The sequence below is a fragment of the Antechinus flavipes genome, chromosome 5 (assembly GCF_016432865.1).
Source record: "Antechinus flavipes isolate AdamAnt ecotype Samford, QLD, Australia chromosome 5, AdamAnt_v2, whole genome shotgun sequence".
NCBI classification, from domain to species: Eukaryota; Metazoa; Chordata; class Mammalia; order Dasyuromorphia; family Dasyuridae; genus Antechinus; species Antechinus flavipes.
Window position 1 is genome coordinate 265716290 of NC_067402.1, and position 19260 is coordinate 265735549.

The following is a 19260-nucleotide window of genomic DNA, read 5'->3' on the forward strand; positions in this document are numbered from 1 at the left end:
GGCACACTACCTGGCACATAGTAGGTTTTTAATAAGTGTTGATTGATTGAAGATAGCAACCGCTTCTCCTTGCATACATAAGGTCCTTTGTAAACTTTGGCGTTTGACCTAGATATCAGCTATGAATATTATTGTTGTTGCTCATCATTTACCTTACATATTTATATGTTATCTTTATACCTAGAAAGTAAATACCGGGAGAGAAAGGATCATGTATTAATATTTTTAAAATGTATCCAATCCTAAACCTGATGTTTTGCCCACCAAAGTGACTCATTATTAGCATTCTTAACTGAAACCCCCCAGAAAACTGACCATGTTGATAAAAGTTAGTAATAGTCAACATTGGAGGAAAGAAAGGAACATTGACTGGTAGAGCTCCCGGTTAATAAAATAATTTTCAAAATAATTTAGAATTATGCAAATAAAATGACTAAAGCATCCATTTCACTCAGGTCAGAGATTCTACTGCTAGATATATACCCCAACTTGGTCACTGACCAAAAAAGGCTCCATAAAAAAATCCAACTATGTAGAAGGCATTTTTTAAGGTAGCAAAGAAATGGAAGCAATGGATATGGCCATCAGTTGAAAAAAATGCTAAATAAATTGTAGTAGATGGATTTAATGGAATATTCCTATGCTGTAAGAAAAGATGAATATGATAAATTCAGACAATCATGGAAAGATATAAATGAACTAATACAAAATGAAGTAAAGCAGAGGCAAGAAATATATATATATTATATATATATACATATATATAATCATTACAACCATATAAATGAAAAGAAGAATAACAACAAAACAGCAGAAAATAAATATTGCTAAGTTATAAAGAATAATCTTGGACCCAAAGAATAGAAATGAGAAGATATCTCCCCTCCACACCACAAATCTTTGTGAAGTGGAGGGGCCACAGGTGTGGAACATTGTATTTAACATTAGATTTAAAAAAAAATTTTTTTGATTGATTGTGATGGATTTTTTAAATTTAATCCTCTTTTCTTTTTATTTTCAAAAACAAACTTATTTATTACAAAAGATGGCTCCATCTGAGAAGGAAGAAAGAAGGATATAGGAGGCAATTTAGTTAATATAAAACATAAAATAGCAATAAAAACCTATTTAGAAAAATGATTTTGAATGGATTCATTTTGCACTGCTTTATCACTGCAAAAAAAAAATTGTAATTTCATTGTGCTACAATCTTCACAGTTGGTTTCATTCATGATCTTCATGTTAAAATGGGGACAGGAAAGCAAGAAACAATTGAATGACAGCACCAGGTTCTCATACAAAGCGACAAAGCTACAATTTCTTGTACTACACCATTGCTCAAACTCCCAAACCATCAACTATGTCTTGAGGAAAATAGTTTTGTCCTAGATTCAGTTTTTCTTCCCAATCATTGGTAAGTGGATTGCTTTTCTGCCTGAGGTACATTTGGGATTAAGTCCACTGTCAAAGGAGCCTATGAGGCTGGCGTTCTGATCTGTCATCTTTTTTCATCTGACTCTTCTAATTTAGACCTGAGCATGTGAAGCCCAAATCCTATTAAATCTGAGGCAGAGTCAAATAAATTAAAATATAATGCTTCTCATATCCCTGTCCATGTTGACCCAATTTACAGCAACACTAGCTATTTCCTATCCTAGGCTGGCCTTTCTTGGCATTTATAGGAATTGAAATAGATGTATTTGATCTTACCCTTCAGCAAGTTTCAATAAGGAATCAGAGATCTTACCATAAGTGACCAAAAAATATTTTTTAAAAGCATGTATCTGTCTACAGAAATACATTACTTTGCTAATGCAAAGATGTGTAATAGAGTTGGGCACAAAATACATCTTCATTCACAGAATAGTTTTTTTTTTTAATGTCAAATATGTAACTAAGCTAGGGAGACTAGACCTTTGCCTCATGGTACCAAAATTTAGTGGGCACAAAAATTTTAAATGATGATTTTTAATATTATACAACTTTAAAGTGGTTAAACTAACTTCTGACAAAATTTTAACTCCTTCAGAATGTAGTAAAGAAACTAGTTAGCAAGAATAAAAATTAAATTGGAAAGCTATCAAATGACATGCTTCCTCCTAACAGGAGCTATATATCAAAATGAGTCCCTCCCTCAATCCCTCTTTTGTTGCTCCCAAGCCCAGGAGCATCCTTGTGGCTTCCCAAAATCTCCTCCTTTTCATGGAGTAGTGTCATGGTGTTCTCCACTCCCTAACCCCAGAATAGATTTGAGCACATTTATAGTATTATTTTTCTAAGGAATATTAATAAAGGAACCAAAATTGCTAGTTACCTCTCTGGATTATATATGTGTTGACAGACTTCAGACTTACTTATCAGGAAGAATTGGCTGTTTACAAGCTTTCCAAGGCTTTACAGACTTCAACTACAACAGAGAGCACATATGTTCCATGTTCTCATGACAGAAAAAAGGAGCATGGTACAGGGGAAAGAATATTAGTTTTGGCAGTCACTCCTGGCTTTGCTATCTATAAATGTGTGTGATCTTAGACAAGTCACTTAGTTTATCATGACCCCTGTAAAATATGGGTGGGAAGATTTGGACTAGATAGACTATAAAGTCCTGCTAATCTTAAAGGATTATGCTAGCCTTGGAATCAGGAAGATCTGAGTTTAAATTCAGCTTGAGAAACTTATTAGCTAGGTGACTCTGGGCATGTCAGTCTTTTTGCCTCAGTTTCTTAAAATGTAAAAAAGAGTTGTATGACCCTGGATAACTCAACCTGCCTCAGTTTCCTATCTGTAAAATGGGAATAAAAATAAAAGCATCTACTTCCCAGGATTGTTGTGAGGGTCAAATGAGATAGTTAAAAAGTGCTTTGGGCACCCTAAAGTTTATTATTATTAATCTAAACAGGATCTCTACTCCTGAGGCACATCTAGAGTAGATTTTCCTGACTTCTTGTTTTTGCTTCAGTTGTTCACTCTGTCTACATCACCCATCAGATTTCTAATAGTCTTTGAAAATCTAGCTCAAATGTGTCCTCTCTTCTGGAACCTGATTCCCTCAAATTGAAAATCAAGTTGGAAGTTGGGGACTCTTGTGGTTTTCATCCCATTCTGCCTTCTGTTTTCTTCATGGGTAGAATGCCTGAACTGTATGGAGAGCATGAACTTTGTGGCATTTATTTTGGCTACAGAGGATAATTTTTTCTTTTTTTTCTTTATTTTTTTTTGTTTTGGTTCATATCCTAGTTTGAGGTTGGTTCTGAATAATTGAGGTTGCCCACCAAGTGACATCCAAATAAATGAGGTATTATTGAAATAGCTACAGATGCTCATTCATCAATACTACAAAAGATTCCTGATTTCATCACCATGGCTGCTCTTCTTGGCTTCTTGCCTCCACAGATAAGTCACAGGGAGTGCTGTGGTTAAATTAGTTTGATATCTGATGGTCAGCCCCTTGGTCTATTTCTGTTTCCATATATATGTGCTGAATACCTGGAGGGAAAAAAACTGTCTCTAAAGTCAGAAGCCTTGGGTTCAAATTTTGCTTCTGATTTGTACTATGTAGCTGTAGTAAGTCTGTTAGCCTATTTGAGCTGTTCATGTATAAAGTGAGTGAACTAGACAATCCCAAGGTTCCTTCCAATTGTAAATCTATGATAATCTTACAATTCCAATGTGACCAGATACAATTCTTATATGAAAAGATACAAAGCTTTTCACCTCTTCAAGCCTTTTTTTCCACTGATAAAATTAGAATAATTTACATAAAATTATTATTTTATAATTTATAAAATATGATAGGAGTTACTAGTTGGCTTAATGATTACCTTAAGCCAGGAAGACCTGAATTCATATCCAATTTAGGTACTTCCTAGCCATGTGGCCCTAGACAAATCACTTACCCCTTTTTGCCTCAGTTTCCTCATCTGACAAATGAGCTGGAAAAGGAAATGGAAAACCACTTCCAAGATCTTTGTCAAGAAAACCCCAAATGGTGTCACAAAGAGGTAGACAGAACAGAAATGACTGTTAATAATATAGAAGAATATGTTTTTCTGTATTGTTATACATGTATCAAATATACTATATTATATAGTATATATTTTGTGTGATATGTAACAATACAGAATAATATATATAAAACAAATATAATTATATATTATATAGAATGGTATAAAATCATAGCATTATATTATACTACCATATGATATATGTTATATGATATATAATAAATAATATAGTATACATGCACATATAAAAATACATTTTATTTGAATTTATTGACTTAAAATATATTTTATTTATTATTTTAATAATATATATTCTATATTTTACATATAGAATATATTCTATTCTGTATTATTACATTATTAATATATTATTTGATATATAATTTAGTATATATTGTGAATTATATGGTTATTAAATATTTTATTTATTATTATTTAAATATTTAAATATGTTATTACTACATATAGTATATATTTATACATTATATAACTTTTATAGCATATATAAAAGATACAATAACTATGTATGTTAAAGTATTCTATATATATGCATATATATAAAATACCTCATTTATCTGGATCACTAATATGTATAATATTATATATATTATAGGAAAATATTGTGTTATATTTTATACAATATGTTATTTAATATATAAAATTTTATATTATATATAATATATTATGTTATCTTACATGTAAGCTTTTATAATTTATATGTATATAATATATATTATTATAAATATAAATAATTTATTTTTAAATTAAGTTGCCTAATTTTAAACTATTAAATATGTGGAGATTTAGATAAATTATAAGCAATTTAGATAAATCTAGGATAATAATTATAGGTATTATAAAGAATGACATTGGTGGTAACATTCTTATCATTGTTTAATTATTTATTCATTTTTATCTTGACTAATTTGATTAGTATAAGGAGCATTCAATGAAAAGTCTTCCTGACGCCAAGATTAGTCTTCTAAATCTTAAAGCTTCCTTCATACACAGTAGGCAGTACGTCAACTTCATAATCAAAAATTCTGAGTTAGAACCTTGAAGAGGGCAAGTCATTTGAGAATCTATGTAGTAAGATGTATAAGTTAGGGAGATTTAGGTTCAAATCCTACATCAACCATTTACTAGCTGTGTGATCCTGAGAAAGTCATTTGACTTTTTGCCTCCATTTAAACTCAGTAGTCTCCAAGGGCTCTTCCAACTCTGTATGTCATGATCCTATGATGCTACAGTTGGTTGTCTTCTTTTGGAAAAACAAAAAGAAGAACAAAGAGGAAGAGGAGGAGGACGAGGAGGAGGAGGAGGAAACAACTAAGTGGTATAGTGGATAGAATGCCAGATCTGGAATCAGAAAGACTTCTCTTCCTTAATTCAAATCTGACCTCAGCATATCAAAAATTATATCTTGAAGGATACTTAATTATTCAAAGCATTAGAGCTTCTTCAAGGTGAGAGAGACATTCTATAAATATGAGTTTATCACTACTGCAAGATTTGATAAGAAAAAAATCATATGGTATCTCTGCCTCTCCAAGAAAATCTTTCCATTTTACACATGATTCAAATTTATTCACTCAACTATTCACGTGCCCTTGGTTTCTATTTCAACTGATATGGTAAGTGATTCATTTTTCAAAGGTCAGAATGATTTCAGCTTAATTTGAGACTGTAATGATCTTGGTGCAATTGAGTGGTATGAATTCCATCTCTCCCTGCAACTAATTCAATATCCCATTTAGCCTGTGGTTGCAAAGAGAAGCTCGAGGCTTTTGAAGATTTGTAAGAGGACTCCTTTTAATCCTAGCTCTGGCCTGATTTAAGTCCATTAGAGCACTTTTCAACACCTTGCTTCTTTCCCAGTGAAACAGTCACTGGGTAATTATCCTGTTTAGTAATGTAGATGTGATTACATTGCTGATCTATTTCTCCCAGGCTGGCCCATTTGAGAGTGTACATGGCCACAGAACTCATTGCCAACTCATCAACATTCAAAGTAGACCAACAGAAATGTCTTCATTTAGTTATAAATATTTTTTTCTGCATACTTTTGGTCATTCTTGTTCCAATGTAGGAAGAAATGGAGAAGGAGGAAGAGGAAGAAGAGAAGAAAAAGAAGAATTAAGAAGAAGAAGGAAGAGGAGGAGAAGAAGGAGAAGGAGGAGAAGAAAGAGAAGAAGGAGGAGGAGGAGGAGGAGGAGGAGAAGAAGGAGGAGGAGGAGAAGAAGGAGAAGGAGAAGAAGGAGGAGGAGAAGGAGAAGGAGAAGGAGAAGAAGGAGAAGAAGAAGGAGGAGGAGGAGGAGGAGGAAAAGGAGGAGAAGGAGGGAAAGAAGGAGAAGGAAGAGAAGGAGGAGGAGAGGAAATCAACTAAGTGGTACAGTGGATAAAATGCCAGACCTGGAATCAGAAAGACTTCTTTTTGTTAATTCAAATCTGACCTCAGACACTTATAATCTGTGTGACTCTAGATAGGTCACATAACCCTGTTTTCCTTAGTTTCCTCATTTATCAAATGAAATTGGGAAGGGAATGATAAACTATTCTAAGTATCTTTGCCAAGAAAACCACAAGTAGAGTTGCAAAAAAAATTACTCAACTGAAAAATGATTAACAATAATCATAATCATATTTCTCTATAGGAAAGAATTAAAACTACAAAAGTTAATTCATTTATCAGGGCCTCCAAAATGCAAAGTACCAATCAATGGCAATACCTAGGTATAATTTAGCTTTCTTTTTATTAATTTGTTCCATGATTTAGTAATTTCAACATTGATTTAATTCATTGATTATTGTGAAAAATGGTTATTTAGAGTCAACTATATGCAGGGTTGAATATCAGTATTTAGAATGGATAAATACAAAGATAAGAAAACACAGATCTCAAACCAATAGTAATACTGTATTGATTAATATGTACATCATAATAATACACATAGAAGTACTGTACATATAATAGAAGGAAAATTATATCAAACATTTTATATTATTATAGTAATTAACATGAATATTATAAAATATGAAAATGTTTAATAACTATAGATGGAATAAATATTGTTAAAAATATTTTGTTTCAATTTATCAATATTATAACAAACCACTTCCCTTGTACTAAAATATTGTTGTGATTATTGTTAATAGTTTTGAGAGCAATATGATTGGATATCTTCATATTTTAAAATCTTGGCAATATTTAGTGATGCTGAAATTTAAAAGTCTGGTTCTAAGTTCAGATCATTATGAACAAAAGCAGATGAACAAAGAAGATCCTAAAAACCAGAAGGAGATACATGTAAGGTATAAGAGATTATAAAGCTCTCATAACAAATATTACCAGACAAAGAAAAATGAACCAATCAAACCTGATTAAATAACATTGTGGACTCCAAAAAGAGCATGGAATAAAAAGACTTACAAGAAAACATAGAATAGCTCAAAAGAAAAATGACATCCATTAAAGAAAAATTATGAATGAATATTAAAAAGAAGGAATTCACAATAATCTCCAGAAAACAGTGAAAGCAATCAAAAGATTTGGTATACAAAAATACTGGAAAAGAAAAAAATATGGCAGAATAAAAGCAAAAAAAAATCTGTTAATAAGAGAACACATCAATTTTATACAAGTCAAATTGATTGACCTTGAAGGCAGGATGTAGAGAGACAAGTTAAGATTGTTGGGGTGGAGAGGGGAGCTGAATGTGATCATGCAGGATTTAATGGAAGACAACTGCCCTGAGTTTCTGAATACTGAAAACAAAGCATTAATCAAAAGAATCCAAATATATTCTCTTGAAAAAAGGAGAAAAAGGAACTTGAATTTCAAATTCCAAAGCATACTGTGGTTAAATTTAACAAACAAAAATTCTTCAAGCAGCCAAGAAAACTATTGTCAAATATAGGACAAAAAATATTTGACTAATATAAAACTATTCAACATCAATAAGAAATTGAAGAAGGGAATGAAATACTATAGTCTAGGAAGAAAAGAAGCTCATGCTACAACCCAAAGTCACAAACCCCGAAAATATTAATCTAATCATTAATATAAAAAGATGAATGTTCAACAAAAGAGATTCAATGATTGATTATTTGATTAACAATCTCCATAGTGCAAAGCTCCAGTTTCCTCAGCAGTTCACAAACTATTCATCATTGATATAAATTCCTTCTTTCTATCATAGATATTAAGAGTTTTTTTCAAAAAATCATCTCAGTTCCCCACAGGATATCTTTTTCTGTCATAACATAATATAACATACCAAACAAAATTACACTAGAATTTTGGGATGTGGGATCCTACTTATCCTTTCTCTGAACTCTTGTTATCTATTTTCCCAAATCTCCAGTGCATATCAAATTACATATAACTTTCTCCTTCTTATCTAGATTTGAATGAAATTTAAGTTGGAGCAGTCAAATGTTGCCAAGGTCCCTTTGATTTCTACTTTAGCAATCAATTCTTTTCTCTTGTTAGAAAAAAGATTCAGATTTTACTAAAATGTTTCCAGTGTTTTTCAAATTTAACAAGAGCACTTTGTCATTATGACAACTTTTCCAAAATATTGTCCTTGACAAAACATGATGGGGAGTAAGATTGCCTGGAAGATAACTTCTGTAGTATTTTAAAGGGCCATAGATCTCTCTGCCATTTTCAATCAGTTAATTAGAATGTATTTATTAAGTGCCTATTATGTACCTGCCATCATGCTAAACATTGGAGATAAAATAAAAACAAGATGGGGGAAATAATTAAAGTTCCTACCCTCAAATAACTTACATTTTTTTCTTTATTCTTTTTTGGGGATGGGGCAAGGCAAGGGGACAAAGTGACTTACTCAAAGTCACATATATCTAAGGGCAAATTTGAACTCAGGGTCCACCTAGGAAACTAGGTGCACCAACTGCCCTGGTTTGCATTCTAATGGAAAGACAGTATATGTATATATAATTTATTTATTTATATATATATATATGGGTTTTGGTGATTCATACTAAGTAGATACATGATAACTCTATAAGGGAAGACACTGCCAGCTGGACGAACAGGGAAAAGCTTTTTATAGAATCTTGAAATTACTCTCTTTCTATTACTTCTTTCTGTGTATCATATCTGATCGCCTTTCAACAATAATCATCAAATTGCACATATATAACATATCAAATTGCTTACCGTCTTAGGGAGAGAGGTATGAGAGAGAATCTGGAATTCAAAATTTTCTCAAAAAATGAATGTTATAGTTTAACCCATATCAAATTGCTTGCTGTGTAGGAGATGGGGTGGAGAGGGAAAAAAATTTGGAATAGGGGCAGCTAGTTTGGCTCAGTGGATTGAGCACCAGCCCTGAAGACAGCTGAGTTCAAATCTGGTCTCAGACACTTAACACCTCCAAGGTATGTGACACTGGGCAAATCACTTAACCCCAATTGCCACAGAAAAAATAATAATAATAATTTGGAATACAAGGTTGTACAAAGATGAATGTTGAAAACTCTTTTTGCTTGTATTTGGAAAAATAAAATCCTATTTAAAAATGAATGTTAAAATTTTCCTTCATATTACATTAGATTTCTTAATCAGAAAAAATAAAATACTCTTAAAAATTACCATCAAATTTCTCTTCTCATGCCACTTTTCACTCTTTACAGACTTACAATGAAAGAGGGAAGCATTAAATATTAGGAAAACATTTTTATTAAATATCTTTTTCAAAAGGAAGGTGTTCCATCTCTCCTTTGCAAAGATGAGGGTCGATCAGAATGAAACACTACATATGGTTATTTTGGATGAACTGCCTTTTTTGCTTTCTTATTTTTGGGATAAAGGACAGATCTCTGAGTGAAGGAGGTAGGACGGATATAGTGAGAAATGAAGATATTAAAAATATAAAAGGGAGCCATAATTAAAAAAGAAAGAAAGAAAAACAGACTGGTCATCATTTAGAAAATGGTTGAACAAACTGTGACCCATGGATACCTGTTCTCCTTCAAACTAGTCCTTTTCTTCTGAGATAATTTTCATTTTATCCTAAATTGTTTGTGGGCATAATTATTGACGTCTTTTCTTTCCGTCCTTGCATTTTGAGCTCTTTGGGAGCATAAACTGCTTTAGCTGTTCTCCACATCACCAACATTTATAACACAGTACCTGGTACATAATAAGTGCTCAATGAAAGCTTGTTGACTTGAGCAGAAAGAAATAGCAAATATCAGGACTCAAAAGCTACACAAGAAGACTCATGTGACCCAATATAGCAAGCAGAACTGAAAGAAAAATACACATAATGACAGCAACAACATCAATGAGAAGTCAAGCTCTAAACAATTTTATAAAATGATAATGCGTTCAGACAACAGAGAGTAAAATGTGTCTCCTCTCCAAAAGGAAGCTACAAGGACAGAATTGGCAGGTGGGATGACTGTGCTGTGTGTGTTTGCTTAATTGTTTTTCTTTGTTACTAGGAGTTCTATTTATAATGTAGATAATAATGGGAGTGATCTATATAGAGATGATGTGTTATGAGATCAAGAAAAATAAATAAAATTTATTTTAAGGAATAAGTTGTTGTTCAGTCATGTCTGACTCCTTGTGACCTCATTCGGGGTTTTGTTGGCAATAGAATGGTTTGCCATTTCCTTCTCCAACTCATTTTACAGATAAGGAAACAGAGGCAAAATGAAAATGAATTAAACTTTCAAGGAGTTTATTGTCTAATAAGCTTTTACTATTAGTCAACAAAAAATTATTATATTTATAATAATATATTTATGTTATAAATATTTATTATTTGTTATTATTAAGTACTTACTATATATGAGGCACTATGTTAAGCAGTGGAAAGAGAAGAAAAGGCAAAAACTTAGTCACTGCCTTAAGTAACTTACATTCTAGTGGAGAAGACATTATGCAAATAACGTGTAAAATATATACAGAAAAGATAGAAAACCCTGGAAATAAAGAGGGAAAAAAGATTTGCTCTGAGTCTCAAAGGAAGCCACGAAAAGCCAAGAGGCAGAAATAAGGGAGGCAGAATATTCCAAAAACGGAAAGTGGTTCATCAGCTGCTAAAATGAAAGGTATTGACCACACCAAATCTTCAAAATCAGAGGATTTCTACCAGAGCAAGAAATTATTGGTTATTAATTTTTTCTAATTAACAATAGCAAAAAAAATTTTTTTAACGTTTTAAGTCTTGAAAAGAACTTTTATCGAGAACTCTGGGAAATAATAGCATTGCGGCCATAGTATTTTTGGATGAGAAAATTAAGGCTCTGAGGAGATCATGTGCTAGTAAATGTCCAAAGTGGGATTTGATCTTGGTCTCCATGTTCCAAGATCAATCCATAAAGTAACTCCATATTTTAACACTATCCACAGATTGACTCAATGACATCTTTTGATATATTACCATATATTATATTATATATATAACCATATATTATATTATATTTGATATACTACATATTATATTTTGATTATTATACTTGATATATTACCATATATTATATTATATTACCATATAATGTGACTTTGTCTTAGCCATTTGAATTTTTTAAAAGATTTTGATTAGTGGGGTTTATCCCTTCCATCCCTGCCAGCAGTGAATCTGTGAAATAAAGGAGGAAGCACAAAAGAATTTTAAAGATTACATTTGCAACAAAGCCATTACCCAAAGTCATGTAGCCAAAGTAATGGGTGCGATTTGCTAACTAAAAATTCTCCTTCAGCAAATAGAGCAGGATTATCATTCAGGCTGTCATGTTATTCTGGGCCAGTTCTCTGACAGTTCCTAGGATGATTATGCAAGATATACTATCATTACTGAGTTTTTTTTAATAGTTCCAAATGTCCCAGGAGGCCAAAGGCAGGGTTCCCATAATATGGTCATTTCTGCTGGGTTTCCAAGCAGGACATGTTTCTTCTGTCAAATGAGTCAGAATGGAAATAGGAATTTGTTCATGACTCATATATTTTTGTGTTTTTTTTTAAGTTAAGTTTGTTTTTGTTTAAATCCAGGACTTGAATACTTGGGGCTAAATAAACTTTCTACAGCTTTCATAAGGCTCAAAGCTCCAGCCTCATATGGAGTAAGGGCAGGCATGTTGCCCCATCACAGTAGGCATTGGTCACTCTTGAAACTTGGCTACAAAGATCAGTCTTTTCCTTTGCCTTGTTTTTAAGTTTTCTTGATACCTTTTTAGCTAGATACATAAAGATAATAGATAGATAGATAGATAGATAGATAGATAGATAGATAGATAGATAGATAGATAAGGAAATGGGGAACACACACACACACACATACATACACACATATACCATGGAAATTTTCTTCTGGGCCCATCCTACTCTCTGAAGCTATTCCACCTTTTGTAACAGAGAGCATTTTTTTGTTGTTGTTTTATTTCCAATTTTTTGCAACCATAATAGAGTTATGCAAATATGTTGTTCCTGTGGTATAAATAGGATCTTTCTGAGTTGGAGTGCTATGTGCTTTAAACTACTGGTTTTGGTTAGGAATTTCACTTCAAATTCTGTCTCTGATATTTAGTATTGATATGACCGTGGACAATCTCAGTTTCATCATCTGTAAAATGGACCAAGTAGACTCCAAAATTTCTTCCCACTCTAAATCTAAGCTCTTCTAATGCTTTGGTCATATGAGTTCTTCATCAAAGGGTATAAATAGGTGCCTTTATTTCCATAAGCCACAATAAAGGAGAACAAGGGATTTTGCCCAGACTATGAGTTATTTGAATGGTATGGATCCAAGGAAAGGGTGTCACCTCTCTAGGAGTTCATGTTTACCTTTTTGTCAGGGAAATCCAAGCCTTTTAAGGAGTACCATAAGGCTGGGTAACTGTATGTATTACAAGAGTAAAGGAAAGATGAGACTCAATAAAACTGCAGCAAGGTACCTGGGTATCAATTCCAAGGCTACTTCCCTTCTGTAAGTAAAGTAAGATTATAGATTGAACCCTTATATAGACCTTTGGGATTAAGTAGAGTTTACCAGAATATTAGGAGGTTGATTCCGTAGCAACCCAAATTAATCTACCTTCCAAATGAAGTTCAAAACACAAAGATTAGAAAATGGAGGGCACTAGGACTCTGAGGAAGATGGCAGCAACTAATAATAGAAAATTATTCATGCATATTAAGTTTCTAATTGAAAGGTAGCATTGTATAGAGCACCAGTCCTAAAGTCAAGAGGACCTGAGTTCAAATCTGATTTCAGACACTTAATACTTCCTAGCTATGTAACTTGTTCTGAAAGAAAGAAAGAAAGAAAGAAAGAAAGAAAGAGAAAGAAAGAAAGAAAGAAAGAAAGAAAGAGAAAGAAAGAAAGGAAAGAAAGAAAGAAAGAAAGAAAGAAAGAAAGAAAGAAAGAAAGAAAGAAAGAAAGAAAGAAGAAAGAAAGAAAGAAAGGAAGGAAGGAAGGAAGGAAGGAAGGAAGGAAGGAAGGAAGGAAGGAAGGAAGGAAGGAAGGAAGGAAGGAAGGAAAAGGAAGAAAGGTAGCAGTGCATAATAAATAGATGACCGATTTCAGAGCCAGGAAGGTCTCAGTTCAAGTATAGCCACTGATATAGCCACTGATAAATTCTGATTTTATAACCCTAAACTTTTAATTCCTCAATGTCCTGGCACCTAAGGCAGTTAGTTGGTGCCATAGTGCATAGAATACTGGGCTTGGAATCAGGAAGATCTATTTTCATGAGTTTAAATTCAACCTGCATACATACTAGCTGGATGACTTTGGGCCAGTCATATCACCCTGTTTGCCTCAGTTTCCTCACCTATAAAATGAATAGGGAAGAAAATGGCAAACTAATCCAGTATCTTTGATAAGAAAATCTGAAATGGGGTCACAAATTGTTAAATTTGCAACTAAAACCATTGAACATCATAACTCTATTCATCCCAGTCACTGGGATATCCACATATCCATACCCAGCAATTAGTTCTACCAGGAGTTAATTTATATTTTATATTTAATTTATTTCCAATTACATGTAAACCAGGATTTCATTTAGACCATAGACCTGTATACCAATACAAAAGATTCCAGATCTATGAAAAATCTCAACTCCTTCATTTTATAGCTGAGGGAATTGAAGCCTAGGGAAGTTAAAGAGACAAGGTAAAATAGATAATAAGCATCAGAGGGAGGATTTGAATCCAGAGACAATATTCTTCCCACTGTACCATGAGACACATCCTGATATTTTTATAAGATACTTCCCAAGTTATAGAAGCTTGTGTTAATTGTGTTAGTTATCTTCACCCACATAAATAAATAGTGCCCATCCTCTCAGTTTCCAGGACTTAGAGACAAATCACATAGCCAGATGACAGCTCTTTTTTAGGACTGTTTTGGCTTCCACTTTTATATCTGTGGTCTCATTAGTCTGGGTGTTTCTAAATTAGATATCTGACCATGTCCCTCCCTTTTCAAGAAACTTCTATGGCTCCCCATTGCCTCCAGGATAAAAATGCAAATACTCTGTACTTGTTCCTTAAAGCCCTTTACAACTGCCTCTCACATATCTTTTTAGACTTATTTCACATTCTCCCCATCAGACCTTCTTCTACATTCAAGACAAATTGGCCTATTTGCTGTCTCTCAGATATGAAATTCCATTCCCCGGTGCCTTTTTATAGGCTGTCCCACGTACCCAGAATGCAATTCCTACTTAATTCCATCTTTTGCAATTCCTAGCTTCTTTTAAACCTTAGCCCTAGTACCATGTCCTACATGGGATCTTTCTGGCTTCACCCAGTTATTGTGAATTTCCCCTCCCTCCAAAGAAAAATTTAAAAGTATCTATATTTATTTTGTAAATATCTTGTATTTATTTAGCTGTGTATACATTGTCTCTCTAAGTATACATGTCAGAGGCAAGACTGCAAGATTTTATCTGTATCTATAAGAATAAACACTGGAAGATTACATATCTCCCTAAACAGAGACACAATTTTGTGTACTGAGCACCCTGACACCAAAGCAGATAGATAGATAGATAGATAGATAGGTAGATAGATAGATAGACAGACAGGGATGACAGAAGACAGACGGATAGACAGATTTTTTTTGGATAGATGGGCAGCTTTTTTGACAAATGGATGGATAGATAGATAGACAAGTAGATAGATAGGGAAAGAGAGATAATAGTTATAAAGAAAGGAAGATAGATGAAAGACAAGTAGAAAAATAGGACAAGTTGATAAATAGACAAGTAGAGAGATAGACTAGTAATAGATAGAAAAGTAAATAGATAGATGATAGAGAAGTAGATAGGTAGAAAGAAATGAGAGATAAATAGAAAAGTAGACAGAAAGACAAGTTGATAGATGAGAGATAGATAAATAAGAGGATGAAAGATGCAATAAAGATAAACAAGTAGATAAATAGAGACAAGTAATAGAAAAATATGACAAGTTGATAGGTAAACTAGTAGTTAGACACAGAGATAGACTAGTAATAGATAATTAGAAAAGTAAATAGATGATAGACAAATAGATAGGTAGAGAGAGATGATAGATAGATAAATAGAAAGTAGATAGAAAGGCAGAAAGACAAGTTGATAGATGATACAGAAATAAAATAATAGATAGATGGATAAATAGAGAGATAGATAGTTAGACAGCCATACAGGTCATATACACACATTGTGAATATATGTATCCAAATATGTATGTATGTATATGTACATACATGTATATAGACACTGTGTTTGTGTATATATGTATATTTGTACATGTATATATAAGTATATACACATGCTAGTATAGCCACAATATACATAAACCAAAATAAAGACTTTGAGTTTATTAGAGTAATTCCCCAAACCTGCCATATCTAGTTTCTTCTACTGTTTGTCTGGAGTTGCATAATAAGGACAAAGTGGGCTGACATACATTGCCAAATAATGTATATATATATATATATGTGTGTGTGTGTGTGTGTGTGTGTGTGTGTGTGCGTGTGTGTGTGCGTGTGTGTGTGTGCGTGTGTGTGTGTGTATGGATATATACATAAACATACATACATATACAAAATAAAACCCACAAATATAAACATGTTAATTAGAAGAGGGAGTTGTGGATCAGAAAAAGCTTCATATAGAGAATAACCCTTGAAATGAACTTTGAAGACTTTTAAGAACTAATGGAGAATGCAAGTCATCCACCTGTTGTCTCTCCCTCTCTCCACATGATCCATCCTCTTTTTCTTTCATAATTTCTTAATTCTCTCTTGTATACAAGACAGCTACTTCACACAGTAGATAGAGTGCATAGACTGGAGGCAGGAAAACCTGAGTGGGATCCTGGGCAAATTAACTCTGTCTGCCTCAGTTTCCTTATCTGTAAAATGACATCAAAAAAAAAAATTACAAACCACTCAGCAATAAAGTCCTAAGTGAGATCTTAAAAAGCCAAACACTGCTGAAATAACTGAACAACAACAATTTTATACACCACTTCTGGCTTAATTCCCTGTTGGTAACATGTTACAGTCCACTTTGTGCTTACTAAACAATTCCAGGCAAGCTAATACTAGAGGAGATAAATGTGGCAGGTTTGGAGAATTACTCTTAATAAACTCAAAGTCATTATCCGGTAATACATTCATGGACATGGCCTGTTTCTTGGGAGAAAATAAAAGAGTTTTGTCTGTTGGCAGGTGAGTTTAATGTCAAACTTGAAAAAAGGTTAGAAAACTCCCTATGAATCTTCACATCATATTCTCTGGTCTATAACTCTAAGCTTTAATCAAATTTGACTATACTCATTTCATGTGATGCTATCCAGGGAAGGAGGGAAGTTCCATTAGGATGAAGAGAAATCATCTCCTGTTTTCACTTGAATACACACTCCTTTCATTAAGCAGAGTTCTTCAACCTCAGCTTGTCACATTAAGGTTGTGTGTGTGTGTGTGTGTGTGTGTGTGAGAGAGAGAGAGAGAGAGAGAGAGAGAGAGAGAGAGAGAGAGAGAGAGAGAGAGAGAGAGAGAGAGAGAGAGAGAGAGAGAGAGAGAGAGAACTGAAGTTGTGTAAGATTAAGTGATGACTTGGTCAGAGTCACATAGCTATCTGAGACCAGATTAAAATTTAGGTCTTTCAAGCCTCCAAGCTCATGGATTTATCCACTTTGCCACCTAGCTGCTTTGAAAGCCTTGGTATTTCTAAGTAAAAGCTGATTAAAATGAAGAGTTTTCCCTTGTGAGAACATCCTCCATAAGCCAACCTCAACTTTCATATACTCAATTTGGAAGTTGTTCAGATGAAAGCATTTGAGAAAGAAATGAGGGAAAACACCATATCTTTCCCAGTTTTTAAAAAATGATCTCATTTAGAACTTTAATGTGCCCAGCTGAGGTAGAAGTCTTCTTAATGATTGGGAGTGTGTATTCAAGTGAAAACAATAAATGATTTCTCTTCATCCCAATGGAACTTTTTCTCCCATCCCTGGTTAGCATCACATGAAAAGAATAGAGTCAAATTTGATTAAAGCTTAGAGTTATAGATCAGAGAATATGATGTGAAGATTCATAAGGAGTTTTCTAAGCTTTTTCAAGTTTGACATTAAACTTACCTGCCAATAGGCAAAGCTTTTATTTTCTCCCTCTTTGTCCAAAGAACAAGCCATGTCTATGAATGTATTACCCAGATAATGACTGAGTTTATTAGAGTAATTCTTCAAACCTGCCACATCTGGTTTCCCCTAGTATTAGCTGCCTGGAGTTGTGTAGTAGGTACAAGGAGGGTTGCAACACATTACCAACGGGGAATTGAGAGAGGGAGAGAGAGGAAGAGACAGAGCGAGAGACACACAGAGAGATACACAGAGAGAAAACGAGAGTGAAAGAGAGAGAGAAAAACAGAGACAGAGAGATAGTGACACAGAGACAGACAGAGACACAGAGAGAGAAAGAAAGAGAAACAGAGATAAGAGAGAGATAGAGAGTGACGACAGATAGAAAGGTAGGTAGGTAGGGGATACAAAAAACCAGATACACAGATAGATATATTAGGCAGATAGATAAGAGGAGATAGACTAACAAACATACAGACATACATACATACATAGACTTACATACATAGATATATAGAGAAGATAAGCAGATGATAAACACAGAAATAGAGAGATACACAGGCAGGGGGGGAAAGGAAGTCAAAAACCGAGAAGAAAGACCAACAGACACACAGATACATACATACATATATACATAGACAAAGAGATAGAGAGAAGAGATAGGTATATAGATAGAAACGACAGAGATAGAGATAGATATATACATCTATATATCTATATCTCTTTTCTATTTATCTATACAGATATATGCACATCACAATATGTATATATGTATATATATTTATGTATATACACACTTCTCTCAAGAGAAAGAGAAACAGAGAGAGAGAGAGGAGAGACAGAGAGACAGAGAGAGTCAGAGAGACAGAGAGAAAGAGAGAGAGACAGAGACAGAGAGAGACAGAGAGAGACAGAGAGAGATACACGGAGAGACAGAGAGAGTAAGAGAGACAGAGAGAAAGAGAGAGAGACGCAGAGAGAGAGAGAGACAAAGACAGAGACAGAGACAGAGAGAGATACACGGAGAGACAGAGAGAGTCAGAGAGACAGAGAGACAGAGAGAGTCAGAGAGACAGATAGAAAGAGAGAGAGAGAGAGAAAGAGTCAGAGAGACAGAGAGAAAGAGAGAGAGACAGAGACAGAAAGAAAGAGAGAGAGAGAGACAGAGAGACAGAGAGACAGAGATAGAGAGATTTATTCATATTCTACAATTCAGTTGAACTGATCACTTGACTATTTCTCACACACCATTCTATTCCCTGTCTTCATTCTATTTAACTATCTCTCCATCTATCGAACATTTACACACATTTTAACAGCACAGATGAGAATCCATATTAGCATTGGCGCGAGTACGCCCACCACTTATGGGAAATGTCTGTGGGCCCAGGCTGGGTGACTACTTGTCAGATATGTTAGAGAAGGAATTCTTGGCCAGACCCCATTTGGATTCAGGGCCTCAGCTCCCTTTCCACTGCAGAGATTCTGTGAAGCTTTGATATCCCTTTACATAGTACACCTAGAGGTATGGGGAATCTCAGGGGTTATATGGCCTAACCCCTACGTATTTCGTTTTTATAAATGGGATAAATAAAGCCCAGGAAGAACAAGGGTTTGCCCCATTAGGACACATAGACAGTGGTA